This window comes from Lactuca sativa, chromosome 1 (assembly GCF_002870075.4).
Source record: "Lactuca sativa cultivar Salinas chromosome 1, Lsat_Salinas_v11, whole genome shotgun sequence".
Taxonomy (NCBI): domain Eukaryota; kingdom Viridiplantae; phylum Streptophyta; class Magnoliopsida; order Asterales; family Asteraceae; genus Lactuca; species Lactuca sativa.
Genome location: NC_056623.2, coordinates 196,802,251 through 196,823,921, shown reverse-complemented (window position 1 = coordinate 196,823,921; position 21,671 = coordinate 196,802,251). Strand labels below are relative to the sequence as shown.

Genomic DNA, 21,671 nt, shown 5'->3' with positions numbered 1-21,671 from the left:
CGTATTTTTGGAACGGAGCCGATCGGTCACGTGGGTCCCACGCCCTGCGTACCAAAACAAAGGAGGTTCTGCGTCTTGTAACACATAAAAACAATAAACATGGATACTATTTCGGGTGCGATCATACCAGCACTAATGCACCGGATCCCATTAGAACTCCGCAGTTAAGCGTGCTTGGGCGAGAGTAGTACTAGGATGGGTGACCCCCTGGGAAGTCCTCGTGTTACACCCCCCTTTTTCGTTGTCCGTTTGCGTTTTTTTAGATTTTACGTGCGGTTTTTTTGCTTTTTTTCCTTTCTTTCTTGCTATTTCTATGCTCGGGTGCCCTCCGGTTCACGGTTGATGCTTTTCGTATTTTTGGAACGGAGCCGATCGGTCACGTGGGTCCCACGCCCCGCGTACCAAAACAAAGGAGGTTCTGCGTCTTGTAACACATAAAAACAATAAACATGGATACTATTTCGGGTGCGATCATACCAGCACTAATGCACCGGATCCCATCAGAACTCCGCAGTTAAGCGTGCTTGGGCGAGAGTAGTACTAGGATGGGTGACCCCTTGGGAAGTCCTCGTGTTGCACCCCCCTTTTTCGTTGTCCGTTTGCGTTTTTTTAAATTTTACGTGCGGTTTTTTTGCTTTTTTTTCCTTTCTTTCTTGCTATTTCTATGCTCGGGTGCCCTCCGGTTCATGGTTGATGCTTTTCGTATTTTTGGAACGGAGCCGATCGGTCACGTGGGTCCCACGCCCCGCGTACCAAAACAAAGGAGGTTCTGCGTCTTGTAACACATAAAAACAATAAACATGGATACTATTTCGGGTGCGATCATACCAGCACTAATGCACCGGATCCCATCAGAACTCCGCAGTTAAGCGTGCTTGGGCGAGAGTAGTACTAGGATGGGTGACCCCCTGGGAAGTCCTCGTGTTGCACCCCCCTTTTTCGTTGTCCGTTTGCGTTTTTTTAGATTTTACGTGCGGTTTTTTTGCTTTTTTTTCCTTTCTTTCTTGCTATTTCTATGCTCGGGTGCCCTCCGGTTCATGGTTGATGCTTTTCGTATTTTTGGAACGGAGCCGATCGGTCACGTGGGTCCCACGCCCCGCGTACCAAAACAAAGGAGGTTCTGCGTCTTGTAACACATAAAAACAATAAACATGGATACTATTTCGGGTGCGATCATACCAGCACTAATGCACCGGATCCCATCAGAACTCCGCAGTTAAGCGTGCTTGGGCGAGAGTAGTACTAGGATGGGTGACCCCCTGGGAAGTCCTCGTGTTGCACCCCCCTTTTTCGTTGTCCGTTTGCGTTTTTTTAGATTTTACGTGCGGTTTTTTTGCTTTTTTTCCTTTCTTTCTTGCTATTTCTATGCTCGGGTGCCCTCCGGTTCACGGTTGATGCTTTTCGTATTTTTGGAACGGAGCCGATCGGTCACGTGGGTCCCACGCCCCGCGTACCAAAACAAAGGAGGTTCTGCGTCTTGTAACACATAAAAACAATAAACATGGATACTATTTCGGGTGCGATCATACCAGCACTAATGCACCGGATCCCATCAGAACTCCGCAGTTAAGCTTGCTTGGGCGAGAGTAGTACTAGGATGGGTGACCCCCTGGGAAGTCCTCGTGTTGCACCCCCCTTTTTCGTTGTCCGTTTGCGTTTTTTTAGATTTTACGTGCGGTTTTTTTGCTTTTTTTCCTTTCTTTCTTGCTATTTCTATGCTCGGGTGCCCTCCGGTTCATGGTTGATGCTTTTCGTATTTTTGGAACGGAGCCGATCGGTCACGTGGGTCCCACGCCCCGCGTACCAAAACAAAGGAGGTTCTGCGTCTTGTAACACATAAAAACAATAAACATGGATACTATTTCGGGTGCGATCATACCAGCACTAATGCACCGGATCCCATCAGAACTCCGCAGTTAAGCGTGCTTGGGCGAGAGTAGTACTAGGATGGGTGACCCCCTGGGAAGTCCTCGTGTTGCACCCCCCTTTTTCGTTGTCCGTTTGCGTTTTTTTAGATTTTACGTGCGATTTTTTTGCTTTTTTTTTTACTTTCTTTCTTGCTATTTCTATGCTCGGGTGCCCTCCGGTTCATGGTTGATGCTTTTCGTATTTTTGGAACGGAGCCGATCGGTCACGTGGGTCCCACGCCCCGCGTACCAAAACAAAGGAGGTTCTGCGTCTTGTAACACATAAAAACAATAAACATGGATACTATTTCGGGTGCGATCATACCAGCACTAATGCACCGGATCCCATCAGAACTCCGCAGTTAAGCGTGCTTGGGCGAGAGTAGTACTAGGATGGGTGACCCCCTGGGAAGTCCTCGTGTTGCACCCCCCTTTTTCGTTGTCCGTTTGCGTTTTTTTAGATTTTACGTGCGGTTTTTTTTGCTTTTTTTCCTTTCTTTCTTGCTATTTCTATGCTCGGGTGCCCTCCGGTTCATGGTTGATGCTTTTCGTATTTTTGGAACGGAGCCGATCGGTCACGTGGGTCCCACGCCCTGCGTACCAAAACAAAGGAGGTTCTGCGTCTTGTAACACATAAAAACAATAAACATGGATACTATTTCGGGTGCGATCATACCAGCACTAATGCACCGGATCCCATTAGAACTCCGCAGTTAAGCGTGCTTGGGCGAGAGTAGTACTAGGATGGGTGACCCCCTGGGAAGTCCTCGTGTTACACCCCCCTTTTTCGTTGTCCGTTTGCGTTTTTTTAGATTTTACGTGCGGTTTTTTTGCTTTTTTTCCTTTCTTTCTTGCTATTTCTATGCTCGGGTGCCCTCCGGTTCACGGTTGATGCTTTTCGTATTTTTGGAACGGAGCCGATCGGTCACGTGGGTCCCACGCCCCGCGTACCAAAACAAAGGAGGTTCTGCGTCTTGTAACACATAAAAACAATAAACATGGATACTATTTCGGGTGCGATCATACCAGCACTAATGCACCGGATCCCATCAGAACTCCGCAGTTAAGCGTGCTTGGGCGAGAGTAGTACTAGGATGGGTGACCCCTTGGGAAGTCCTCGTGTTGCACCCCCCTTTTTCGTTGTCCGTTTGCGTTTTTTTAAATTTTACGTGCGGTTTTTTTGCTTTTTTTTCCTTTCTTTCTTGCTATTTCTATGCTCGGGTGCCCTCCGGTTCATGGTTGATGCTTTTCGTATTTTTGGAACGGAGCCGATCGGTCACGTGGGTCCCACGCCCCGCGTACCAAAACAAAGGAGGTTCTGCGTCTTGTAACACATAAAAACAATAAACATGGATACTATTTCGGGTGCGATCATACCAGCACTAATGCACCGGATCCCATCAGAACTCCGCAGTTAAGCGTGCTTGGGCGAGAGTAGTACTAGGATGGGTGACCCCCTGGGAAGTCCTCGTGTTGCACCCCCCTTTTTCGTTGTCCGTTTGCGTTTTTTTAGATTTTACGTGCGGTTTTTTTGCTTTTTTTCCTTTCTTTCTTGCTATTTCTATGCTCGGGTGCCCTCCGGTTCACGGTTGATGCTTTTCGTATTTTTGGAACGGAGCCGATCGGTCACGTGGGTCCCACGCCCCGCGTACCAAAACAAAGGAGGTTCTGCGTCTTGTAACACATAAAAACAATAAACATGGATACTATTTCGGGTGCGATCATACCAGCACTAATGCACCGGATCCCATCAGAACTCCGCAGTTAAGCTTGCTTGGGCGAGAGTAGTACTAGGATGGGTGACCCCCTGGGAAGTCCTCGTGTTGCACCCCCCTTTTTCGTTGTCCGTTTGCGTTTTTTTAGATTTTACGTGCGGTTTTTTTGCTTTTTTTCCTTTCTTTCTTGCTATTTCTATGCTCGGGTGCCCTCCGGTTCATGGTTGATGCTTTTCGTATTTTTGGAACGGAGCCGATCGGTCACGTGGGTCCCACGCCCCGCGTACCAAAACAAAGGAGGTTCTGCGTCTTGTAACACATAAAAACAATAAACATGGATACTATTTCGGGTGCGATCATACCAGCACTAATGCACCGGATCCCATCAGAACTCCGCAGTTAAGCGTGCTTGGGCGAGAGTAGTACTAGGATGGGTGACCCCCTGGGAAGTCCTCGTGTTGCACCCCCCTTTTTCGTTGTCCGTTTGCGTTTTTTTAGATTTTACGTGCGATTTTTTTGCTTTTTTTTTACTTTCTTTCTTGCTATTTCTATGCTCGGGTGCCCTCCGGTTCATGGTTGATGCTTTTCGTATTTTTGGAACGGAGCCGATCGGTCACGTGGGTCCCACGCCCCGCGTACCAAAACAAAGGAGGTTCTGCGTCTTGTAACACATAAAAACAATAAACATGGATACTATTTCGGGTGCGATCATACCAGCACTAATGCACCGGATCCCATCAGAACTCCGCAGTTAAGCGTGCTTGGGCGAGAGTAGTACTAGGATGGGTGACCCCCTGGGAAGTCCTCGTGTTGCACCCCCCCTTTTTCGTTGTCCGTTTGCGTTTTTTTAGATTTTACGTGCGGTTTTTTTGCTTTTTTTCCTTTCTTTCTTGCTATTTCTATGCTCGGGTGCCCTCCGGTTCATGGTTGATGCTTTTCGTATTTTTGGAACGGAGCCGATCGGTCACGTGGGTCCCACGCCCCGCGTACCAAAACAAAGGAGGTTCTGCGTCTTGTAACACATAAAAACAATAAACATGGATACTATTTCGGGTGCGATCATACCAGCACTAATGCACCGGATCCCATCAGAACTCCGCAGTTAAGCGTGCTTGGGCGAGAGTAGTACTAGGATGGGTGACCCCTTGGGAAGTCCTCGTGTTGCACCCCCTTTTTCGTTGTCCGTTTGCGTTTTTTTAGATTTTACGTGCGGTTTTTTTGCTTTTTTTTCCTTTCTTTCTTGCTATTTCTATGCTCGGGTGCCCTCCGGTTCACGGTTGATGCTTTTCGTATTTTTGGAACGGAGCCGATCGGTCACGTGGGTCCCACGCCCCGCGTACCAAAACAAAGGAGGTTCTGCGTCTTGTAACACATAAAAACAATAAACATGGATACTATTTCGGGTGCGATCATACCAGCACTAATGCACCGGATCCCATCAGAACTCCGCAGTTAAGCGTGCTTGGGCGAGAGTAGTACTAGGATGGGTGACCCCCTGGGAAGTCCTCGTGTTGCACCCCCCTTTTTCGTTGTCCGTTTGCGTTTTTTTAGATTTTACGTGCGGTTTTTTTGCTTTTTTTCCTTTCTTTCTTGCTATTTCTATGCTCGGGTGCCCTCCGGTTCATGGTTGATGCTTTTCGTATTTTTGGAACGGAGCCGATCGGTCACGTGGGTCCCACGCCCCGCGTACCAAAACAAAGGAGGTTCTGCGTCTTGTAACACATAAAAACAATAAACATGGATACTATTTCGGGTGCGATCATACCAGCACTAATGCACCGGATCCCATCAGAACTCCGCAGTTAAGCGTGCTTGGGCGAGAGTAGTACTAGGATGTGGGTGACCCCCTGGGAAGTCCTCGTGTTGCACCCCCCTTTTTCGTTGTCCGTTTGCGTTTTTTTAGATTTTACGTGCGGTTTTTTTGCTTTTTTTCCTTTCTTTCTTGCTATTTCTATGCTCGGGTGCCCTCCGGTTCATGGTTGATGCTTTTCGTATTTTTGGAACGGAGCCGATCGGTCACGTGGGTCCCACGCCCCGCGTACCAAAACAAAGGAGGTTCTGCGTCTTGTAACACATAAAAACAATAAACATGGATACTATTTCGGGTGCGATCATACCAGCACTAATGCACCGGATCCCATCAGAACTCCGCAGTTAAGCGTGCTTGGGCGAGAGTAGTACTAGGATGGGTGACCCCCTGGGAAGTCCTCGTGTTGCACCCCCCTTTTTCGTTGTCCGTTTGCGTTTTTTTAGATTTTACGTGCGGTTTTTTTGCTTTTTTTTTACTTTCTTTCTTGCTATTTCTATGCTCGGGTGCCCTCCGGTTCATGGTTGATGCTTTTCGTATTTTTGGAACGGAGCCGATCGGTCACGTGGGTCCCACGCCCCGCGTACCAAAACAAAGGAGGTTCTGCGTCTTGTAACACATAAAAACAATAAACATGGATACTATTTCGGGTGCGATCATACCAGCACTAATGCACCGGATCCCATCAGAACTCCGCAGTTAAGCGTGCTTGGGCGAGAGTAGTACTAGGATGGGTGACCCCCTGGGAAGTCCTCGTGTTGCACCCCCCCTTTTTCGTTGTCCGTTTGCGTTTTTTTAGATTTTACGTGCGGTTTTTTTTTGCTTTTTTTCCTTTCTTTCTTGCTATTTCTATGCTCGGGTGCCCTCCGGTTCATGGTTGATGCTTTTCGTATTTTTGGAACGGAGCCGATCGGTCACGTGGGTCCCACGCCCCGCGTACCAAAACAAATGAGGTTCTGCGTCTTGTAACACATAAAAACAATAAACATGGATAGTATTTCGGGTGTGATCATACCAGCACTAATGCACCGGATCCCATCAGAACTCCGCAGTTAAGCGTGCTTGGGCGAGAGTAGTACTAGGATGGGTGACCCCCTGGGAAGTCCTCGTGTTGCACCCCCCTTTTTCGTTGTCCGTTTGCGTTTTTTTAGATTTTACGTGCGGTTTTTTTTGCTTTTTTTTCCTTTCTTTCTTGCTATTTCTATGCTCGGGTGCCCTCCGGTTCATGGTTGATGCTTTTCGTATTTTTGGAACGGAGCCGATCGGTCACGTGGGTCCCACGCCCCGCGTACCAAAACAAAGGAGGTTCTGCGTCTTGTAACACATACAAACAATAAACATGGATACTATTTCGGGTGCGATCATACCAGCACTAATGCACCGGATCCCATCAGAACTCCGCAGTTAAGCGTGCTTGGGCGAGAGTAGTACTAGGATGGGTGACCCCCTGGGAAGTCCTCGTGTTGCACCCCCCTTTTTCGTTGTCCGTTTGCGTTTTTTTAGATTTTACGTGCGGTTTTTTTTGCTTTTTTTCCTTTCTTTCTTGCTATTTCTATGCTCGGATGCCCTCCGGTTCACGGTTGATGCTTTTCGTATTTCTGGAACGGAGCCGATCGGTCACGTGGGTCCCACGCCCCGCGTACCAAAACAAAGGAGGTTCTGCGTCTTGTAACACATAAAAACAATAAACATGGATACTATTTCGGGTGCGATCATACCAGCACTAATGCACCGGATCCCATCAGAACTCCGCAGTTAAGCGTGCTTGGGCGAGAGTAGTACTAGGATGGGTGACCCCTTGGGAAGTCCTCGTGTTGCACCCCCCTTTTTCGTTGTCCGTTTGCGTTTTTTTAGATTTTACGTGCGGTTTTTTTGCTTTTTTTTCCTTTCTTTCTTGCTATTTCTATGCTCGGGTGCCCTCCGGTTCATTGTTGATGCTTTTCGTATTTTTGGAACGGAGCCGATCGGTCACGCGGGTCCCACGCCCCGCGTACCAAAACAAAGGAGGTTCTGCGTCTTGTAACACATAAAAACAATAAACATGGATACTATTTCGGGTGCGATCATACCAGCACTAATGCACCGGATCCCATCAGAACTCCGCAGTTAAGCGTGCTTGGGCGAGAGTAGTACTAGGATGGGTGACCCCCTGGGAAGTCCTCGTGTTGCACCCCCCTTTTTCGTTGTCCGTTTGCGTTTTTTTAGATTTTACGTGCGGTTTTTTTTGCTTTTTTTCCTTTCTTTCTTGCTATTTCTATGCTCGGGTGCCCTCCGGTTCACGGTTGATGCTTTTCGTATTTTTGGAACGGAGCCGATCGGTCACGTGGGTCCCACGCCCCGCGTACCAAAACAAAGGAGGTTTTGCGTCTTGTAACACATAAAAACAATAAACATGGATACTATTTCGGGTGCGATCATACCAGCACTAATGCACCGGATCCCATCAGAACTCCGCAGTTAAGCGTGCTTGGGCGAGAGTAGTACTAGGATGGGTGACCCCCTGGGAAGTCCTCGTGTTGCACCCCCCTTTTTCGTTGTCCGTTTGCGTTTTTTTAGATTTTACGTGCGGTTTTTTTTGCTTTTTTTCCTTTCTTTCTTGCTATTTCTATGCTCGGGTGCCCTCCGGTTCATGGTTGATGCTTTTCGTATTTTTGGAACGGAGCCGATCGGTCACGTGGGTCCCACGCCCCGCGTACCAAAACAAAGGAGGTTCTGCGTCTTGTAACACATAAAAACAATAAACATGGATACTATTTCGGGTGCGATCATACCAGCACTAATGCACCGGATCCCATCAGAACTCCGCAGTTAAGCGTGCTTGGGCGAGAGTAGTACTAGGATGGGTGACCCCCTGGGAAGTCCTCGTGTTGCACCCCCCCTTTTTCGTTGTCCGTTTGCGTTTTTTTAGATTTTACGTGCGGTTTTTTTTGCTTTTTTTCCTTTCTTTCTTGCTATTTCTATGCTCGGGTGCCCTCCGGTTCATGGTTGATGCTTTTCGTATTTTTGGAACGGAGCCGATCGGTCACGTGGGTCCCACGCCCCGCGTACCAAAACAAAGGAGGTTCTGCGTCTTGTAACACATACAAACAATAAACATGGATACTATTTCGGGTGCGATCATACCAGCACTAATGCACCGGATCCCATCAGAACTCCGCAGTTAAGCGTGCTTGGGCGAGAGTAGTACTAGGATGGGTGACCCCCTGGGAAGTCCTCGTGTTGCACCCCCCTTTTTCGTTGTCCGTTTGCGTTTTTTTAGATTTTACGTGCGGTTTTTTTTGCTTTTTTTCCTTTCTTTCTTGCTATTTCTATGCTCGGGTGCCCTCCGGTTCATGGTTGATGCTTTTCGTATTTTTGGAACGGAGCCGATCGGTCACGTGGGTCCCACGCCCCGCGTACCAAAACAAAGGAGGTTCTGCGTCTTGTAACACATAAAAACAATAAACATGGATACTATTTCGGGTGCGATCATACCAGCACTAATGCACCGGATCCCATTAGAACTCCGCAGTTAAGCGTGCTTGGGCGAGAGTAGTACTAGGATGGGTGACCCCCTGGGAAGTCCTCGTGTTGCACCCCCCTTTTTCGTTGTCCGTTTGCGTTTTTTTAGATTTTACGTGCGGTTTTTTTGCTTTTTTTCCTTTCTTTCTTGCTATTTCTATGCTCGGATGCCCTCCGGTTCACGGTTGATGCTTTTCGTATTTTTGGAACGGAGCCGATCGGTCACGTGGGTCCCACGCCCCGCGTACCAAAACAAAGGAGGTTCTGCGTCTTGTAACACATAAAAACAATAAACATGGATACTATTTCGGGTGCGATCAAAGCAGCACTAAAGCACCGGATCCCATCAGAACTCCGCAGTTAAGCGTGCTTGGGCGAGAGTAGTACTAGGATGGGTGACCCCTTGGGAAGTCCTCGTGTTGCACCCCCCTTTTTCGTTGTCCGTTTGCGTTTTTTTAGATTTTACGTGCGGTTTTTTTGCTTTTTTTTCCTTTCTTTCTTGCTATTTCTATGCTCGGGTGCCCTCCGGTTCATTGTTGATGCTTTTCGTATTTTTGGAACGGAGCCGATCGGTCACGTGGGTCCCACGCCCCGCGTACCAAAACAAAGGAGGTTCTGCGTCTTGTAACACATAAAAACAATAAACATGGATACTATTTCGGGTGCGATCATACCAGCACTAATGCACCGGATCCCATCAGAACTCCGCAGTTAAGCTTGCTTGGGCGAGAGTAGTACTAGGATGGGTGACCCCCTGGGAAGTCCTCGTGTTGCACACCCCTTTTTCGTTGTCCGTTTGCGTTTTTTTAGATTTTACGTGCGGTTTTTTTTGCTTTTTTTCCTTTCTTTCTTGCTATTTCTATGCTCGGGTGCCCTCCGGTTCACGGTTGATGCTTTTCGTATTTTTGGAACGGAGCCGATCGGTCACGTGGGTCCCACGCCCCGCGTACCAAAACAAAGGAGGTTTGTAACACATAAAAACAATAAACATGGATACTATTTCGGGTGCGATCATACCAGCACTAATGCACCGGATCCCATCAGAACTCCGCAGTTAAGCGTGCTTGGGCGAGAGTAGTACTAGGATGGGTGACCCCCTGGGAAGTCCTCGTGTTGCACCCCCCTTTTTCGTTGTCCGTTTGCGTTTTTTTAGATTTTACGTGCGGTTTTTTTTGCTTTTTTTCCTTTCTTTCTTGCTATTTCTATGCTCGGGTGCCCTCCTGTTCATGGTTGATGCTTTTCGTATTTTTGGAACGGAGCCGATCGGTCACGTGGGTCCCACGCCCCGCGTACCAAAACAAAGGAGGTTCTGCGTCTTGTAACACATAAAAGAAATAAACATGGATACTATTTCGGGTGCGATCATACCAGCACTAATGCACCGGATCCCATTAGAACTCCGCAGTTAAGCGTGCTTGGGCGAGAGTAGTACTAGGATGGGTGACCCCCTGGGAAGTCCTCGTGTTGCACCCCCCTTTTTCGTTGTCCGTTTGCGTTTTTTTAGATTTTACGTGCGGTTTTTTTGCTTTTTTTCCTTTCTTTCTTGCTATTTCTATGCTCGGATGCCCTCCGGTTCACGGTTGATGCTTTTCGTATTTTTGGAACGGAGCCGATCGGTCACGTGGGTCCCACGCCCCGCGTACCAAAACAAAGGAGGTTCTGCGTCTTGTAACACATAAAAACAATAAACATGGATACTATTTCGGGTGCGATCAAAGCAGCACTAATGCACCGGATCCCATCAGAACTCCGCAGTTAAGCGTGCTTGGGCGAGAGTAGTACTAGGATGGGTGACCCCTTGGGAAGTCCTCGTGTTGCACCCCCCTTTTTCGTTGTCCGTTTGCGTTTTTTTAGATTTTACGTGCGGTTTTTTTGCTTTTTTTTCCTTTCTTTCTTGCTATTTCTATGCTCGGGTGCCCTCCGGTTCATTGTTGATGCTTTTCGTATTTTTGGAACGGAGCCGATCGGTCACGTGGGTCCCACGCCCCGCGTACCAAAACAAAGGAGGTTCTGCGTCTTGTAACACATAAAAACAATAAACATGGATACTATTTCGGGTGCGATCATACCAGCACTAATGCACCGGATCCCATCAGAACTCCGCAGTTAAGCTTGCTTGGGCGAGAGTAGTACTAGGATGGGTGACCCCCTGGGAAGTCCTCGTGTTGCACACCCCTTTTTCGTTGTCCGTTTGCGTTTTTTTAGATTTTACGTGCGGTTTTTTTTGCTTTTTTTCCTTTCTTTCTTGCTATTTCTATGCTCGGGTGCCCTCCGGTTCACGGTTGATGCTTTTCGTATTTTTGGAACGGAGCCGATCGGTCACGTGGGTCCCACGCCCCGCGTACCAAAACAAAGGAGGTTTGTAACACATAAAAACAATAAACATGGATACTATTTCGGGTGCGATCATACCAGCACTAATGCATCGGATCCCATCAGAACTCCGCAGTTAAGCGTGCTTGGGCGAGAGTAGTACTAGGATGGGTGACCCCCTGGGAAGTCCTCGTGTTGCACCCCCCTTTTTCGTTGTCCGTTTGCGTTTTTTTAGATTTTACGTGCGGTTTTTTTTGCTTTTTTTCCTTTCTTTCTTGCTATTTCTATGCTCGGGTGCCCTCCTGTTCATGGTTGATGCTTTTCGTATTTTTGGAACGGAGCCGATCGGTCACGTGGGTCCCACGCCCCGCGTACCAAAACAAAGGAGGTTCTGCGTCTTGTAACACATAAAAGAAATAAACATGGATACTATTTCGGGTGCGATCATACCAGCACTAATGCACCGGATCCCATTAGAACTCCGCAGTTAAGCGTGCTTGGGCGAGAGTAGTACTAGGATGGGTGACCCCCTGGGAAGTCCTCGTGTTGCACCCCCCTTTTTCGTTGTCCGTTTGCGTTTTTTTAGATTTTACGTGCGGTTTTTTTGCTTTTTTTCCTTTCTTTCTTGCTATTTCTATGCTCGGATGCCCTCCGGTTCACGGTTGATGCTTTTCGTATTTTTGGAACGGAGTCGATCGGTCACGTGGGTCCCACGCCCCGCGTACCAAAACAAAGGAGGTTCTGCGTCTTGTAACACATAAAAACAATAAACATGGATACTATTTCGGGTGCGATCAAAGCAGCACTAATGCACCGGATCCCATCAGAACTCCGCAGTTAAGCGTGCTTGGGCGAGAGTAGTACTAGGATGGGTGACCCCTTGGGAAGTCCTCGTGTTGCACCCCCCTTTTTCGTTGTCCGTTTGCGTTTTTTTAGATTTTACGTGCGGTTTTTTTGCTTTTTTTTCCTTTCTTTCTTGCTATTTCTATGCTCGGGTGCCCTCCGGTTCATTGTTGATGCTTTTCGTATTTTTGGAACGGAGCCGATCGGTCACGTGGGTCCCACGCCCCGCGTACCAAAACAAAGGAGGTTCTGCGTCTTGTAACACATAAAAACAATAAACATGGATACTATTTCGGGTGCGATCATACCAGCACTAATGCACCGGATCCCATCAGAACTCCGCAGTTAAGCTTGCTTGGGCGAGAGTAGTACTAGGATGGGTGACCCCCTGGGAAGTCCTCGTGTTGCACACCCCTTTTTCGTTGTCCGTTTGCGTTTTTTTAGATTTTACGTGCGGTTTTTTTTGGTTTTTTTCCTTTCTTTCTTGCTATTTCTATGCTCGGGTGCCCTCCGGTTCACGGTTGATGCTTTTCGTATTTTTGGAACGGAGCCGATCGGTCACGTGGGTCCCACGCCCCGCGTACCAAAACAAAGGAGGTTCTGCGTCTTGTAACACATAAAAACAATAAACATGGATACTATTTCGGGTGCGATCATACCAGCACTAATGCACCGGATCCCATCAGAACTCCGCAGTTAAGCGTGCTTGGGCGAGAGTAGTACTAGGATGGGTGACCCCCTGGGAAGTCCTCGTGTTGCACCCCCCTTTTTCGTTGTCCGTTTGCGTTTTTTTAGATTTTACGTGCGGTTTTTTTTGCTTTTTTTCCTTTCTTTCTTGCTATTTCTATGCTCGGGTGCCCTCCGGTTCATGGTTGATGCTTTTCGTATTTTTGGAACGGAGCCGATCGGTCACGTGGGTCCCACGCCCCGCGTACCAAAACAAAGGAGGTTCTGCGTCTTGTAACACATAAAAACAATAAACATGGATACTATTTCGGGTGCGATCATACCAGCACTAATGCACCGGATCCCATTAGAACTCCGTAGTTAAGCGTGCTTGGGCGAGAGTAGTACTAGGATGGGTGACCCCCTGGGAAGTCCTCGTGTTGCACCCCCCTTTTTCGTTGTCCGTTTGCGTTTTTTTAGATTTTACGTGCGGTTTTTTTGCTTTTTTTCCTTTCTTTCTTGCTATTTCTATGCTCGGGTGCCCTCCGGTTCACGGTTGATGCTTTTCGTATTTTTGGAACGGAGCCGATCGGTCACGTGGGTCCCACGCCCCGCGTACCAAAACAAAGGAGGTTCTGCGTCTTGTAACACATAAAAACAATAAACATGGATACTATTTCGGGTGCGATCATACCAGCACTAATGCACCGGATCCCATCAGAACTCCGCAGTTAAGCGTGCTTGGGCGAGAGTAGTACTAGGATGGGTGACCCCTTGGGAAGTCCTCGTGTTGCACCCCCCTTTTTCGTTGTCCGTTTGCGTTTTTTTAGATTTTACGTGCGGTTTTTTTGCTTTTTTTTCCTTTCTTTCTTGCTATTTCTATGCTCGGGTGCCCTCCGGTTCATGGTTGATGCTTTTCGTATTTTTGGAACGGAGCCGATCGGTCACGTGGGTCCCACGCCCCGCGTACCAAAACAAAGGAGGTTCTGCGTCTTGTAACACATAAAAACAATAAACATGGATACTATTTCGGGTGCGATCATACCAGCACTAATGCACCGGATCCCATCAGAACTCCGCAGTTAAGCGTGCTTGGGCGAGAGTAGTACTAGGATGGGTGACCCCCTGGGAAGTCCTCGTGTTGCACCCCCCTTTTTCGTTGTCCGTTTGCATTTTTTTAGATTTTACGTGCGGTTTTTTTGCTTTTTTTCCTTTCTTTCTTGCTATTTCTATGCTCGGGTGCCCTCCGGTTCACGGTTGATGCTTTTCGTATTTTTGGAACGGAGCCGATCGGTCACGTGGGTCCCACGCCCCGCGTACCAAAACAAAGGAGGTTCTGCGTCTTGTAACACATAAAAACAATAAACATGGATACTATTTCGGGTGCGATCATACCAGCACTAATGCACCGGATCCCATCAGAACTCCGCAGTTAAGCTTGCTTGGGCGAGAGTAGTACTAGGATGGGTGACCCCCTGGGAAGTCCTCGTGTTGCACCCCCCTTTTTCGTTGTCCGTTTGCGTTTTTTTAGATTTTACGTGCGGTTTTTTTGCTTTTTTTCCTTTCTTTCTTGCTATTTCTATGCTCGGGTGCCCTCCGGTTCACGGTTGATGCTTTTCGTATTTTTGGAACGGAGCCGATCGGTCACGTGGGTCCCACGCCCCGCGTACCAAAACAAAGGAGGTTCTGCGTCTTGTAACACATAAAAACAATAAACATGGATACTATTTCGGGTGCGATCATACCAGCACTAATGCACCGGATCCCATTAGAACTCCGCAGTTAAGCGTGCTTGGGCGAGAGTAGTACTAGGATGGGTGACCCCCTGGGAAGTCCTCGTGTTGCACCCCCCTTTTTCGTTGTCCGTTTGCATTTTTTTAGATTTTACGTGCGGTTTTTTTGCTTTTTTTCCTTTCTTTCTTGCTATTTCTATGCTCGGGTGCCCTCCGGTTCATGGTTGATGCTTTTCGTATTTTTGGAACGGAGCCGATCGGTCACGTGGGTCCCACGCCCCGCGTACCAAAACAAAGGAGGTTCTGCGTCTTGTAACACATAAAAACAATAAACATAGATACTATTTCGGGTGCGATCATACCAGCACTAATGCACCGGATCCCATTAGAACTCCGCAGTTAAGCGTGCTTGGGCGAGAGTAGTACTAGGATGGGTGACCCCCTGGGAAGTCCTCGTGTTGCACCCCCTTTTTCGTTGTCCGTTTGCGTTTTTTTAGATTTTACGTGCGGTTTTTTTGCTTTTTTTCCTTTCTTTCTTGCTATTTCTATGCTCGGGTGCCCTCCGGTTCACGGTTGATGCTTTTCGTATTTTTGGAACGGAGCCGATCGGTCACGTGGGTCCCACGCCCCGCGTACCAAAACAAAGGAGGTTCTGCGTCTTGTAACACATAAAAACAATAAACATGGATACTATTTCGGGTGCGATCATACCAGCACTAATGCACCGGATCCCATCAGAACTCCGCAGATAAGCGTGCTTGGGCGAGAGTAGTACTAGGATGGGTGACCCCTTGGGAAGTCCTCGTGTTGCACCCCCCTTTTTCGTTGTCCGTTTGCGTTTTTTTAGATTTTACGTGCGGTTTTTTTGCTTTTTTTTCCTTTCTTTCTTGCTATTTCTATGCTCGGGTGCCCTCCGGTTCATGGTTGATGCTTTTCGTATTTTTGGAACGGAGCCGATCGGTCACGTGGGTCCCACGCCCCGCGTACCAAAACAAAGGAGGTTCTGCGTCTTGTAACACATAAAAACAATAAACATGGATACTATTTCGGGTGCGATCATACCAGCACTAATGCACCGGATCCCATCAGAACTCCGCAGTTAAGCGTGCTTGGGCGAGAGTAGTACTAGGATGGGTGACCCCCTGGGAAGTCCTCGTGTTGCACCCCCCTTTTTCGTTGTCCGTTTGCGTTTTTTTAGATTTTACGTGCGGTTTTTTTGCTTTTTTTCCTTTTCTTTCTTGCTATTTCTATGCTCGGGTGCCCTCCGGTTCACGGTTGATGCTTTTCGTATTTTTGGAACGGAGCCGATCGGTCACGTGGGTCCCACGCCCCGCGTACCAAAACAAAGGAGGTTCTGCGTCTTGTAACACATAAAAACAATAAACATGGATACTATTTCGGGTGCGATCATACCAGCACTAATGCACCGGATCCCATCAGAACTCCGCAGTTAAGCTTGCTTGGGCGAGAGTAGTACTAGGATGGGTGACCCCCTGGGAAGTCCTCGTGTTGCACCCCCCTTTTTCGTTGTCCGTTTGCGTTTTTTTAGATTTTACGTGCGGTTTTTTTGCTTTTTTTCCTTTCTTTCTTGCTATTTCTATGCTCGGGTGCCCTCCGGTTCATGGTTGATGCTTTTCGTATTTTTGGAACGGAGCCGATCGGTCACGTGGGTCCCACTCCCCGCGTACCAAAACAAAGGAGGTTCTGCGTCTTGTAACACATAAAAACAATAAACATGGATACTATTTCGGGTGCGATCATACCAGCACTAATGCACCGGATCCCATCAGAACTCCGCAGTTAAGCGTGCTTGGGCGAGAGTAGTACTAGGATGGGTGACCCCATGGGAAGTCCTCGTGTTGCACCCCCCTTTTTCGTTGTCCGTTTGCGTTTTTTTAGATTTTACGTGCGGTTTTTTTGCTTTTTTTTTACTTTCTTTCTTGCTATTTCTATGCTCGGGTGCCCTCCGGTTCATGGTTGATGCTTTTCGTATTTTTGGAACGGAGCCGATCGGTCACGTGGGTCCCACGCCCCGCGTACCAAAACAAAGGAGGTTCTGCGTCTTGTAACACATAAAAACAATAAACATGGATACTATTTCGGGTGCGATCATACCAGCACTAATGCACCGGATCCCATCAGAACTCCGCAGTTAAGCGTGCTTGGGCGAGAGTAGTACTAGGATGGGTGACCCCCTGGGAAGTCCTCGTGTTGCACCCCCCTTTTTCGTTGTCCGTTTGCGTTTTTTTAGATTTTACGTGCGGTTTTTTTTGCTTTTTTTCCTTTCTTTCTTGCTATTTCTATGCTCGGGTGCCCTCCGGTTCATGGTTGATGCTTTTCGTATTTTTGGAACGGAGCCGATCGGTCACGTGGGTCCCACGCCCCGCGTACCAAAACAAAGGAGGTTCTGCGTCTTGTAACACATAAAAACAATAAACATGGATACTATTTCGGGTGCGATCATACCAGCACTAATGCACCGGATCCCATTAGAACTCCGCAGTTAAGCGTGCTTGGGCGAGAGTAGTACTAGGATGGGTGACCCCCTGGGAAGTCCTCGTGTTGCACCCCCCTTTTTCGTTGTCCGTTTGCGTTTTTTTAGATTTTACGTGCGGTTTTTTTGCTTTTTTTCCTTTCTTTCTTGCTATTTCTATGCTCGGATGCCCTCCGGTTCACGGTTGATGCTTTTCGTATTTTTGGAACGGAGCCGATCGGTCACGTGGGTCCCACGCCCCGCGTACCAAAACAAAGGAGGTTCTGCGTCTTGTAACACATAAAAACAATAAACATGGATACTATTTCGGGTGCGATCATACCAGCACTAATGCACCGGATCCCATCAGAACTCCGCAGTTAAGCGTGCTTGGGCGAGAGTAGTACTAGGATGGGTGACCCCTTGGGAAGTCCTCGTGTTGCACCCCCCTTTTTCGTTGTCCGTTTGCGTTTTTTTAGATTTTACGTGCGGTTTTTTTGCTTTTTTTTCCTTTCTTTCTTGCTATTTCTATGCTCGGGTGCCCTCCGGTTCATTGTTGATGCTTTTCGTATTTTTGGAACGGAGCCGATCGGTCACGTGGGTCCCACGCCCCGCGTACCAAAACAAAGGAGGTTCTGCGTCTTGTAACACATAAAAACAATAAACATGGATACTATTTCGGGTGCGATCATACCAGCACTAATGCACCGGATCCCATCAGAACTCCGCAGTTAAGCGTGCTTGGGCGAGAGTAGTACTAGGATGGGTGACCCCCTGGGAAGTCCTCGTGTTGCACCCCCCTTTTTCGTTGTCCGTTTGCGTTTTTTTAGATTTTACGTGCGGTTTTTTTTGCTTTTTTTCCTTTCTTTCTTGCTATTTCTATGCTCGGGTGCCCTCCGGTTCACGGTTGATGCTTTTCGTATTTTTGGAATGGAGCCGATCGGTCACGTGGGTCCCACGCCCCGCGTACCAAAACAAAGGAGGTTCTGCGTCTTGTAACACATAAAAACAATAAACATGGATACTATTTAGGGTGCGATCATACCAGCACTAATGCACCGGATCCCATCAGAACTCCGCAGTTAAGCGTGCTTGGGCGAGAGTAGTACTAGGATGGGTGACCCCCTGGGAAGTCCTCGTGTTGCACCCCCCTTTTTCGTTGTCCGTTTGCGTTTTTTTAGATTTTACGTGCGGTTTTTTTTGCTTTTTTTCCTTTCTTTCTTGCTATTTCTATGCTCGGGTGCCCTCCGGTTCATGGTTGATGCTTTTCGTATTTTTGGAACGGAGCCGATCGGTCACGTGGGTCCCACGCCCCGCGTACCAAAACAAAGGAGGTTCTGCGTCTTGTAACACATAAAAACAATAAACATGGATACTATTTCGGGTGCGATCATACCAGCACTAATGCACCGGATCCCATTAGAACTCCGCAGTTAAGCGTGCTTGGGCGAGAGTAGTACTAGGATGGGTGACCCCCTGGGAAGTCCTCGTGTTGCACCCCCCTTTTTCGTTGTCCGTTTGCGTTTTTTTAGATTTTACGTGCGGTTTTTTTGCTTTTTTTCCTTTCTTTCTTGCTATTTCTATGCTCGGGTGCCCTCCGGTTCACGGTTGATGCTTTTCGTATTTTTGGAACGGAGCCGATCGGTCACGTGGGTCCCACGCCCCGCGTACCAAAACAAAGGAGGTTCTGCGTCTTGTAACACATAAAAACAATAAACATGGATACTATTTCGGGTGCGATCATACCAGCACTAATGCACCGGATCCCATCAGAACTCCGCAGTTAAGCGTGCTTGGGCGAGAGTAGTACTAGGATGGGTGACCCCCTAGGAAGTCCTCGTGTTGCACCCTCCTTTTTCGTTGTCCGTTTGCGTTTTTTTAGATTTTACGTGCGGTTTTTTTTGCTTTTTTTCCTTTCTTTCTTGCTATTTCTATGCTCGGGTGCCCTCCGGTTCATGGTTGATGCTTTTCGTATTTTTGGAACGGAGCCGATCGGTCACGTGGGTCCCACGCCCCGCGTACCAAAACAAAGGAGGTTCTGCGTCTTGTAACACATAAAAACAATAAACATGGATACTATTTCGGGTGCGATCATACCAGCACTAATGCACCGGATCCCATCAGAACTCCGCAGTTAAGCGTGCTTGGGCGAGAGTAGTACTAGGATGGGTGACCCCTTGGGAAGTCCTCGTGTTGCACCCCCCTTTTTCGTTGTCCGTTTGCGTTTTTTTAGATTTTACGTGCGGTTTTTTTGCTTTTTTTTCCTTTCTTTCTTGCTATTTCTATGCTCGGGTGCCCTCCGGTTCATGGTTGATGCTTTTCGTATTTTTGGAACGGAGCCGATCGGTCACGTGGGTCCCACGCCCCGCGTACCAAAACAAAGGAGGTTCTGCGTCTTGTAACACATAAAAACAATAAACATGGATACTATTTCGGGTGCGATCATACCAGCACTAATGCACCGGATCCCATCAGAACTCCGCAGTTAAGCGTGCTTGGGCGAGAGTAGTACTAGGATGGGTGACCCCCTGGGAAGTCCTCGTGTTGCACCCCCCTTTTTCGTTGTCCGTTTGCGTTTTTTTAGATTTTACGTGCGGTTTTTTTTGCTTTTTTTCCTTTCTTTCTTGCTATTTCTATGCTCGGGTGCCCTCCGGTTCATGGTTGATGCTTTTCGTATTTTTGGAACGGAGCCGATCGGTCACGTGGGTCCCACGCCCCGCGTACCAAAACAAAGGAGGTTCTGCGTCTTGTAACACATAAAAACAATAAACATGGATACTATTTCGGGTGCGATCATACCAGCACTAATGCACCGGATCCCATCAGAACTCCGCAGTTAAGCGTGCTTGGGCGAGAGTAGTACTAGGATGGGTGACCCCCTGGGAAGTCCTCGTGTTGCACCCCCCTTTTTCGTTGTCCGTTTGCGTTTTTTTAGATTTTACGTGCGGTTTTTTTTGCTTTTTTTCCTTTCTTTCTTGCTATTTCTATGCTCGGGTGCCCTCCGGTTCATGGTTGATGCTTTTCGTATTTTTGGAACGGAGCCGATCGGTCACGTGGGTCCCACGCCCCGCGTACCAAAACAAAGGAGGTTCTGCGTCTTGTAACACATAAAAACAATAAACATGGATACTATTTCGGGTGCGATCATACCAGCACTAATGCACCGGATCCCATCAGAACTCCGCAGTTAAGCGTGCTTGGGCGAGAGTAGTACTAGGATGGGTGACCCCCTGGGAAGTCCTCATGTTGCACCCCCTTTTTCGTTGTCCGTTTGCGTTTTTTTAGATTTTACGTGCGGTTTTTTTTGCTTTTTTTCCTTTCTTTCTTGCTATTTCTATGCTCGGGTGCCCTCCGGTTCACGGTTGATGCTTTTCGTATTTTTGGAACGGAGCCGATCGGTCACGTGGGTCCCACGCCCCGCGTACCAAAACAAAGGAGGTTCTGCGTCTTGTAACACATAAAAACAATAAACATGGATACTATTTCGGGTGCGATCATACCAGCACTAATGCACCGGATCCCATCAGAACTCCGCAGTTAAGCGTGCTTGGGCGAGAGTAGTACTAGGATGGGTGACCCCCTGGGAAGTCCTCGTGTTGCACCCCCCTTTTTCGTTGTCCGTTTGCGTTTTTTTAGATTTTACGTGCGGTTTTTTTGCTTTTTTTCCTTTCTTTCTTGCTATTTCTATGCTCGGGTGCCCTCCGGTTCACGGTTGATGCTTTTCGTATTTTTGGAACGGAGCCGATCGGTCACGTGGGTCCCACGCCCCGCGTACCAAAACAAAGGAGGTTCTGCGTCTTGTAACACATAAAAACAATAAACATGGATACTATTTCGGGTGCGATCATACCAGCACTAATGCACCGGATCCCATCAGAACTCCGCAGTTAAGCTTGCTTGGGCGAGAGTAGTACTAGGATGGGTGACCCCCTGGGAAGTCCTCGTGTTGCACCCCCCTTTTTCGTTGTCCGTTTGCTTTTTTTTAGATTTTACGTGCGGTTTTTTTGCTTTTTTTCCTTTCTTTCTTGCTATTTCTATGCTCGGGTGCCCTCCGGTTCATGGTTGATGCTTTTCGTATTTTTGGAACGGAGCCGATCGGTCACGTGGGTCCCACGCCCCGCGTACCAAAACAAAGGAGGTTCTGCGTCTTGTAACACATAAAAACAATAAACATGGATACTATTTCGGGTGCGATCATACCAGCACTAATGCACCGGATCCCATCAGAACTCCGCAGTTAAGCGTGCTTGGGCGAGAGTAGTACTAGGATGAGTGACCCCCTGGGAAGTCCTCGTGTTGCACCCCCCTTTTTCGTTGTCCGTTTGCGTTTTTTTAGATTTTACGTGCGGTTTTTTTTGCTTTTTTTCCTTTCTTTCTTGCTATTTCTATGCTCGGGTGCCCTCCGGTTCATGGTTGATGCTTTTCGTATTTTTGGAACGGAGCCGATCGGTCACGTGGGTCCCACGCCCCGCGTACCAAAACAAAGGAGGTTCTGCGTCTTGTAACACATAAAAACAATAAACATGGATACTATTTCGGGTGCGATCATACCAGCACTAATGCACCGGATCCCATCAGAACTCCGCAGTTAAGCGTGCTTGGGCGAGAGTAGTACTAGGATGGGTGACCCCCTGGGAAGTCCTCGTGTTGCACCCCCCTTTTTCGTTGTCCGTTTGCGTTTTTTTAGATTTTACGTGCGGTTTTTTTTGCTTT

The 21,671-nt window shown here is 48.0% G+C and overlaps 62 non-coding genes across 62 annotated transcripts; all 62 read left to right on the top strand.

The window, feature by feature from the left end:
* Positions 1–113: 113 nt before the first annotated feature.
* On the top strand, positions 114–232 carry LOC128130589 (5S ribosomal RNA). The gene has a single exon (XR_008228513.1). It is a non-coding gene; the product is annotated as a 5S ribosomal RNA (ribosomal RNA).
* Positions 233–463: 231 nt separating this feature from the next.
* LOC128129686 (5S ribosomal RNA) lies at positions 464–582 on the top strand. The gene has a single exon (XR_008227607.1). It is a non-coding gene; the product is annotated as a 5S ribosomal RNA (ribosomal RNA).
* A 232-nt stretch (positions 583–814) lies between these two features.
* LOC128131124 (5S ribosomal RNA) lies at positions 815–933 on the top strand. The gene has a single exon (XR_008229055.1). It is a non-coding gene; the product is annotated as a 5S ribosomal RNA (ribosomal RNA).
* A 232-nt stretch (positions 934–1,165) lies between these two features.
* Positions 1,166–1,284, top strand: LOC128131113 (5S ribosomal RNA). The gene has a single exon (XR_008229044.1). It is a non-coding gene; the product is annotated as a 5S ribosomal RNA (ribosomal RNA).
* A 231-nt stretch (positions 1,285–1,515) lies between these two features.
* On the top strand, positions 1,516–1,634 carry LOC128130560 (5S ribosomal RNA). Its single transcript, XR_008228484.1, has one exon. It is a non-coding gene; the product is annotated as a 5S ribosomal RNA (ribosomal RNA).
* Positions 1,635–1,865: 231 nt separating this feature from the next.
* On the top strand, positions 1,866–1,984 carry LOC128131102 (5S ribosomal RNA). The gene has a single exon (XR_008229033.1). It is a non-coding gene; the product is annotated as a 5S ribosomal RNA (ribosomal RNA).
* A 234-nt stretch (positions 1,985–2,218) lies between these two features.
* Positions 2,219–2,337, top strand: LOC128131091 (5S ribosomal RNA). The gene has a single exon (XR_008229022.1). It is a non-coding gene; the product is annotated as a 5S ribosomal RNA (ribosomal RNA).
* Positions 2,338–2,569: 232 nt separating this feature from the next.
* Positions 2,570–2,688, top strand: LOC128130587 (5S ribosomal RNA). The gene has a single exon (XR_008228511.1). It is a non-coding gene; the product is annotated as a 5S ribosomal RNA (ribosomal RNA).
* Positions 2,689–2,919: 231 nt separating this feature from the next.
* LOC128129685 (5S ribosomal RNA) lies at positions 2,920–3,038 on the top strand. The gene has a single exon (XR_008227606.1). It is a non-coding gene; the product is annotated as a 5S ribosomal RNA (ribosomal RNA).
* A 232-nt stretch (positions 3,039–3,270) lies between these two features.
* On the top strand, positions 3,271–3,389 carry LOC128131080 (5S ribosomal RNA). Its single transcript, XR_008229010.1, has one exon. It is a non-coding gene; the product is annotated as a 5S ribosomal RNA (ribosomal RNA).
* A 231-nt stretch (positions 3,390–3,620) lies between these two features.
* On the top strand, positions 3,621–3,739 carry LOC128130559 (5S ribosomal RNA). Its single transcript, XR_008228483.1, has one exon. It is a non-coding gene; the product is annotated as a 5S ribosomal RNA (ribosomal RNA).
* A 231-nt stretch (positions 3,740–3,970) lies between these two features.
* On the top strand, positions 3,971–4,089 carry LOC128131069 (5S ribosomal RNA). Its single transcript, XR_008228996.1, has one exon. It is a non-coding gene; the product is annotated as a 5S ribosomal RNA (ribosomal RNA).
* Positions 4,090–4,322: 233 nt separating this feature from the next.
* Positions 4,323–4,441, top strand: LOC128131057 (5S ribosomal RNA). Its single transcript, XR_008228984.1, has one exon. It is a non-coding gene; the product is annotated as a 5S ribosomal RNA (ribosomal RNA).
* Positions 4,442–4,673: 232 nt separating this feature from the next.
* On the top strand, positions 4,674–4,792 carry LOC128129684 (5S ribosomal RNA). Its single transcript, XR_008227605.1, has one exon. It is a non-coding gene; the product is annotated as a 5S ribosomal RNA (ribosomal RNA).
* Positions 4,793–5,023: 231 nt separating this feature from the next.
* On the top strand, positions 5,024–5,142 carry LOC128131045 (5S ribosomal RNA). Its single transcript, XR_008228972.1, has one exon. It is a non-coding gene; the product is annotated as a 5S ribosomal RNA (ribosomal RNA).
* Positions 5,143–5,373: 231 nt separating this feature from the next.
* Positions 5,374–5,494, top strand: LOC128130826 (5S ribosomal RNA). Its single transcript, XR_008228748.1, has one exon. It is a non-coding gene; the product is annotated as a 5S ribosomal RNA (ribosomal RNA).
* Positions 5,495–5,725: 231 nt separating this feature from the next.
* On the top strand, positions 5,726–5,844 carry LOC128131034 (5S ribosomal RNA). Its single transcript, XR_008228962.1, has one exon. It is a non-coding gene; the product is annotated as a 5S ribosomal RNA (ribosomal RNA).
* A 233-nt stretch (positions 5,845–6,077) lies between these two features.
* Positions 6,078–6,196, top strand: LOC128131022 (5S ribosomal RNA). Its single transcript, XR_008228950.1, has one exon. It is a non-coding gene; the product is annotated as a 5S ribosomal RNA (ribosomal RNA).
* A 234-nt stretch (positions 6,197–6,430) lies between these two features.
* On the top strand, positions 6,431–6,549 carry LOC128130080 (5S ribosomal RNA). Its single transcript, XR_008228003.1, has one exon. It is a non-coding gene; the product is annotated as a 5S ribosomal RNA (ribosomal RNA).
* A 233-nt stretch (positions 6,550–6,782) lies between these two features.
* On the top strand, positions 6,783–6,901 carry LOC128131011 (5S ribosomal RNA). The gene has a single exon (XR_008228939.1). It is a non-coding gene; the product is annotated as a 5S ribosomal RNA (ribosomal RNA).
* A 232-nt stretch (positions 6,902–7,133) lies between these two features.
* LOC128129683 (5S ribosomal RNA) lies at positions 7,134–7,252 on the top strand. Its single transcript, XR_008227604.1, has one exon. It is a non-coding gene; the product is annotated as a 5S ribosomal RNA (ribosomal RNA).
* Positions 7,253–7,484: 232 nt separating this feature from the next.
* Positions 7,485–7,603, top strand: LOC128131000 (5S ribosomal RNA). The gene has a single exon (XR_008228926.1). It is a non-coding gene; the product is annotated as a 5S ribosomal RNA (ribosomal RNA).
* Positions 7,604–7,835: 232 nt separating this feature from the next.
* Positions 7,836–7,954, top strand: LOC128130988 (5S ribosomal RNA). The gene has a single exon (XR_008228914.1). It is a non-coding gene; the product is annotated as a 5S ribosomal RNA (ribosomal RNA).
* Positions 7,955–8,186: 232 nt separating this feature from the next.
* Positions 8,187–8,305, top strand: LOC128130977 (5S ribosomal RNA). Its single transcript, XR_008228903.1, has one exon. It is a non-coding gene; the product is annotated as a 5S ribosomal RNA (ribosomal RNA).
* Positions 8,306–8,538: 233 nt separating this feature from the next.
* On the top strand, positions 8,539–8,657 carry LOC128130965 (5S ribosomal RNA). Its single transcript, XR_008228890.1, has one exon. It is a non-coding gene; the product is annotated as a 5S ribosomal RNA (ribosomal RNA).
* Positions 8,658–8,889: 232 nt separating this feature from the next.
* LOC128130041 (5S ribosomal RNA) lies at positions 8,890–9,008 on the top strand. Its single transcript, XR_008227964.1, has one exon. It is a non-coding gene; the product is annotated as a 5S ribosomal RNA (ribosomal RNA).
* Positions 9,009–9,239: 231 nt separating this feature from the next.
* On the top strand, positions 9,240–9,358 carry LOC128130824 (5S ribosomal RNA). The gene has a single exon (XR_008228746.1). It is a non-coding gene; the product is annotated as a 5S ribosomal RNA (ribosomal RNA).
* A 232-nt stretch (positions 9,359–9,590) lies between these two features.
* LOC128130804 (5S ribosomal RNA) lies at positions 9,591–9,709 on the top strand. The gene has a single exon (XR_008228726.1). It is a non-coding gene; the product is annotated as a 5S ribosomal RNA (ribosomal RNA).
* Positions 9,710–9,933: 224 nt separating this feature from the next.
* LOC128130954 (5S ribosomal RNA) lies at positions 9,934–10,052 on the top strand. Its single transcript, XR_008228877.1, has one exon. It is a non-coding gene; the product is annotated as a 5S ribosomal RNA (ribosomal RNA).
* A 232-nt stretch (positions 10,053–10,284) lies between these two features.
* LOC128130040 (5S ribosomal RNA) lies at positions 10,285–10,403 on the top strand. Its single transcript, XR_008227963.1, has one exon. It is a non-coding gene; the product is annotated as a 5S ribosomal RNA (ribosomal RNA).
* Positions 10,404–10,634: 231 nt separating this feature from the next.
* On the top strand, positions 10,635–10,753 carry LOC128130870 (5S ribosomal RNA). The gene has a single exon (XR_008228793.1). It is a non-coding gene; the product is annotated as a 5S ribosomal RNA (ribosomal RNA).
* Positions 10,754–10,985: 232 nt separating this feature from the next.
* Positions 10,986–11,104, top strand: LOC128130803 (5S ribosomal RNA). Its single transcript, XR_008228725.1, has one exon. It is a non-coding gene; the product is annotated as a 5S ribosomal RNA (ribosomal RNA).
* A 224-nt stretch (positions 11,105–11,328) lies between these two features.
* LOC128130384 (5S ribosomal RNA) lies at positions 11,329–11,447 on the top strand. Its single transcript, XR_008228309.1, has one exon. It is a non-coding gene; the product is annotated as a 5S ribosomal RNA (ribosomal RNA).
* Positions 11,448–11,679: 232 nt separating this feature from the next.
* LOC128130039 (5S ribosomal RNA) lies at positions 11,680–11,798 on the top strand. Its single transcript, XR_008227962.1, has one exon. It is a non-coding gene; the product is annotated as a 5S ribosomal RNA (ribosomal RNA).
* Positions 11,799–12,029: 231 nt separating this feature from the next.
* Positions 12,030–12,148, top strand: LOC128130869 (5S ribosomal RNA). Its single transcript, XR_008228792.1, has one exon. It is a non-coding gene; the product is annotated as a 5S ribosomal RNA (ribosomal RNA).
* Positions 12,149–12,380: 232 nt separating this feature from the next.
* On the top strand, positions 12,381–12,499 carry LOC128130802 (5S ribosomal RNA). Its single transcript, XR_008228724.1, has one exon. It is a non-coding gene; the product is annotated as a 5S ribosomal RNA (ribosomal RNA).
* Positions 12,500–12,731: 232 nt separating this feature from the next.
* Positions 12,732–12,850, top strand: LOC128130942 (5S ribosomal RNA). The gene has a single exon (XR_008228865.1). It is a non-coding gene; the product is annotated as a 5S ribosomal RNA (ribosomal RNA).
* Positions 12,851–13,082: 232 nt separating this feature from the next.
* On the top strand, positions 13,083–13,201 carry LOC128130072 (5S ribosomal RNA). The gene has a single exon (XR_008227995.1). It is a non-coding gene; the product is annotated as a 5S ribosomal RNA (ribosomal RNA).
* A 231-nt stretch (positions 13,202–13,432) lies between these two features.
* On the top strand, positions 13,433–13,551 carry LOC128129681 (5S ribosomal RNA). The gene has a single exon (XR_008227602.1). It is a non-coding gene; the product is annotated as a 5S ribosomal RNA (ribosomal RNA).
* A 232-nt stretch (positions 13,552–13,783) lies between these two features.
* Positions 13,784–13,902, top strand: LOC128130932 (5S ribosomal RNA). Its single transcript, XR_008228855.1, has one exon. It is a non-coding gene; the product is annotated as a 5S ribosomal RNA (ribosomal RNA).
* A 231-nt stretch (positions 13,903–14,133) lies between these two features.
* Positions 14,134–14,252, top strand: LOC128130558 (5S ribosomal RNA). Its single transcript, XR_008228482.1, has one exon. It is a non-coding gene; the product is annotated as a 5S ribosomal RNA (ribosomal RNA).
* Positions 14,253–14,483: 231 nt separating this feature from the next.
* LOC128130037 (5S ribosomal RNA) lies at positions 14,484–14,602 on the top strand. Its single transcript, XR_008227961.1, has one exon. It is a non-coding gene; the product is annotated as a 5S ribosomal RNA (ribosomal RNA).
* Positions 14,603–14,833: 231 nt separating this feature from the next.
* LOC128130036 (5S ribosomal RNA) lies at positions 14,834–14,952 on the top strand. Its single transcript, XR_008227960.1, has one exon. It is a non-coding gene; the product is annotated as a 5S ribosomal RNA (ribosomal RNA).
* A 230-nt stretch (positions 14,953–15,182) lies between these two features.
* On the top strand, positions 15,183–15,301 carry LOC128130449 (5S ribosomal RNA). Its single transcript, XR_008228374.1, has one exon. It is a non-coding gene; the product is annotated as a 5S ribosomal RNA (ribosomal RNA).
* A 232-nt stretch (positions 15,302–15,533) lies between these two features.
* LOC128130922 (5S ribosomal RNA) lies at positions 15,534–15,652 on the top strand. The gene has a single exon (XR_008228845.1). It is a non-coding gene; the product is annotated as a 5S ribosomal RNA (ribosomal RNA).
* Positions 15,653–15,884: 232 nt separating this feature from the next.
* LOC128130557 (5S ribosomal RNA) lies at positions 15,885–16,003 on the top strand. The gene has a single exon (XR_008228481.1). It is a non-coding gene; the product is annotated as a 5S ribosomal RNA (ribosomal RNA).
* A 231-nt stretch (positions 16,004–16,234) lies between these two features.
* On the top strand, positions 16,235–16,353 carry LOC128129664 (5S ribosomal RNA). The gene has a single exon (XR_008227585.1). It is a non-coding gene; the product is annotated as a 5S ribosomal RNA (ribosomal RNA).
* A 233-nt stretch (positions 16,354–16,586) lies between these two features.
* Positions 16,587–16,705, top strand: LOC128130910 (5S ribosomal RNA). Its single transcript, XR_008228833.1, has one exon. It is a non-coding gene; the product is annotated as a 5S ribosomal RNA (ribosomal RNA).
* Positions 16,706–16,937: 232 nt separating this feature from the next.
* LOC128130034 (5S ribosomal RNA) lies at positions 16,938–17,056 on the top strand. The gene has a single exon (XR_008227958.1). It is a non-coding gene; the product is annotated as a 5S ribosomal RNA (ribosomal RNA).
* Positions 17,057–17,287: 231 nt separating this feature from the next.
* LOC128129680 (5S ribosomal RNA) lies at positions 17,288–17,406 on the top strand. Its single transcript, XR_008227601.1, has one exon. It is a non-coding gene; the product is annotated as a 5S ribosomal RNA (ribosomal RNA).
* Positions 17,407–17,638: 232 nt separating this feature from the next.
* Positions 17,639–17,757, top strand: LOC128130899 (5S ribosomal RNA). Its single transcript, XR_008228822.1, has one exon. It is a non-coding gene; the product is annotated as a 5S ribosomal RNA (ribosomal RNA).
* A 232-nt stretch (positions 17,758–17,989) lies between these two features.
* On the top strand, positions 17,990–18,108 carry LOC128130888 (5S ribosomal RNA). The gene has a single exon (XR_008228811.1). It is a non-coding gene; the product is annotated as a 5S ribosomal RNA (ribosomal RNA).
* Positions 18,109–18,340: 232 nt separating this feature from the next.
* Positions 18,341–18,459, top strand: LOC128130033 (5S ribosomal RNA). Its single transcript, XR_008227957.1, has one exon. It is a non-coding gene; the product is annotated as a 5S ribosomal RNA (ribosomal RNA).
* A 231-nt stretch (positions 18,460–18,690) lies between these two features.
* LOC128130334 (5S ribosomal RNA) lies at positions 18,691–18,809 on the top strand. The gene has a single exon (XR_008228258.1). It is a non-coding gene; the product is annotated as a 5S ribosomal RNA (ribosomal RNA).
* Positions 18,810–19,041: 232 nt separating this feature from the next.
* LOC128129679 (5S ribosomal RNA) lies at positions 19,042–19,160 on the top strand. Its single transcript, XR_008227600.1, has one exon. It is a non-coding gene; the product is annotated as a 5S ribosomal RNA (ribosomal RNA).
* Positions 19,161–19,392: 232 nt separating this feature from the next.
* On the top strand, positions 19,393–19,511 carry LOC128130879 (5S ribosomal RNA). The gene has a single exon (XR_008228802.1). It is a non-coding gene; the product is annotated as a 5S ribosomal RNA (ribosomal RNA).
* A 232-nt stretch (positions 19,512–19,743) lies between these two features.
* On the top strand, positions 19,744–19,862 carry LOC128130868 (5S ribosomal RNA). Its single transcript, XR_008228790.1, has one exon. It is a non-coding gene; the product is annotated as a 5S ribosomal RNA (ribosomal RNA).
* Positions 19,863–20,094: 232 nt separating this feature from the next.
* LOC128130621 (5S ribosomal RNA) lies at positions 20,095–20,213 on the top strand. Its single transcript, XR_008228544.1, has one exon. It is a non-coding gene; the product is annotated as a 5S ribosomal RNA (ribosomal RNA).
* Positions 20,214–20,444: 231 nt separating this feature from the next.
* Positions 20,445–20,563, top strand: LOC128130857 (5S ribosomal RNA). The gene has a single exon (XR_008228779.1). It is a non-coding gene; the product is annotated as a 5S ribosomal RNA (ribosomal RNA).
* Positions 20,564–20,794: 231 nt separating this feature from the next.
* LOC128130556 (5S ribosomal RNA) lies at positions 20,795–20,913 on the top strand. The gene has a single exon (XR_008228480.1). It is a non-coding gene; the product is annotated as a 5S ribosomal RNA (ribosomal RNA).
* Positions 20,914–21,144: 231 nt separating this feature from the next.
* Positions 21,145–21,263, top strand: LOC128130625 (5S ribosomal RNA). Its single transcript, XR_008228548.1, has one exon. It is a non-coding gene; the product is annotated as a 5S ribosomal RNA (ribosomal RNA).
* A 232-nt stretch (positions 21,264–21,495) lies between these two features.
* On the top strand, positions 21,496–21,614 carry LOC128130846 (5S ribosomal RNA). Its single transcript, XR_008228768.1, has one exon. It is a non-coding gene; the product is annotated as a 5S ribosomal RNA (ribosomal RNA).
* Positions 21,615–21,671: the final 57 nt, after the last annotated feature.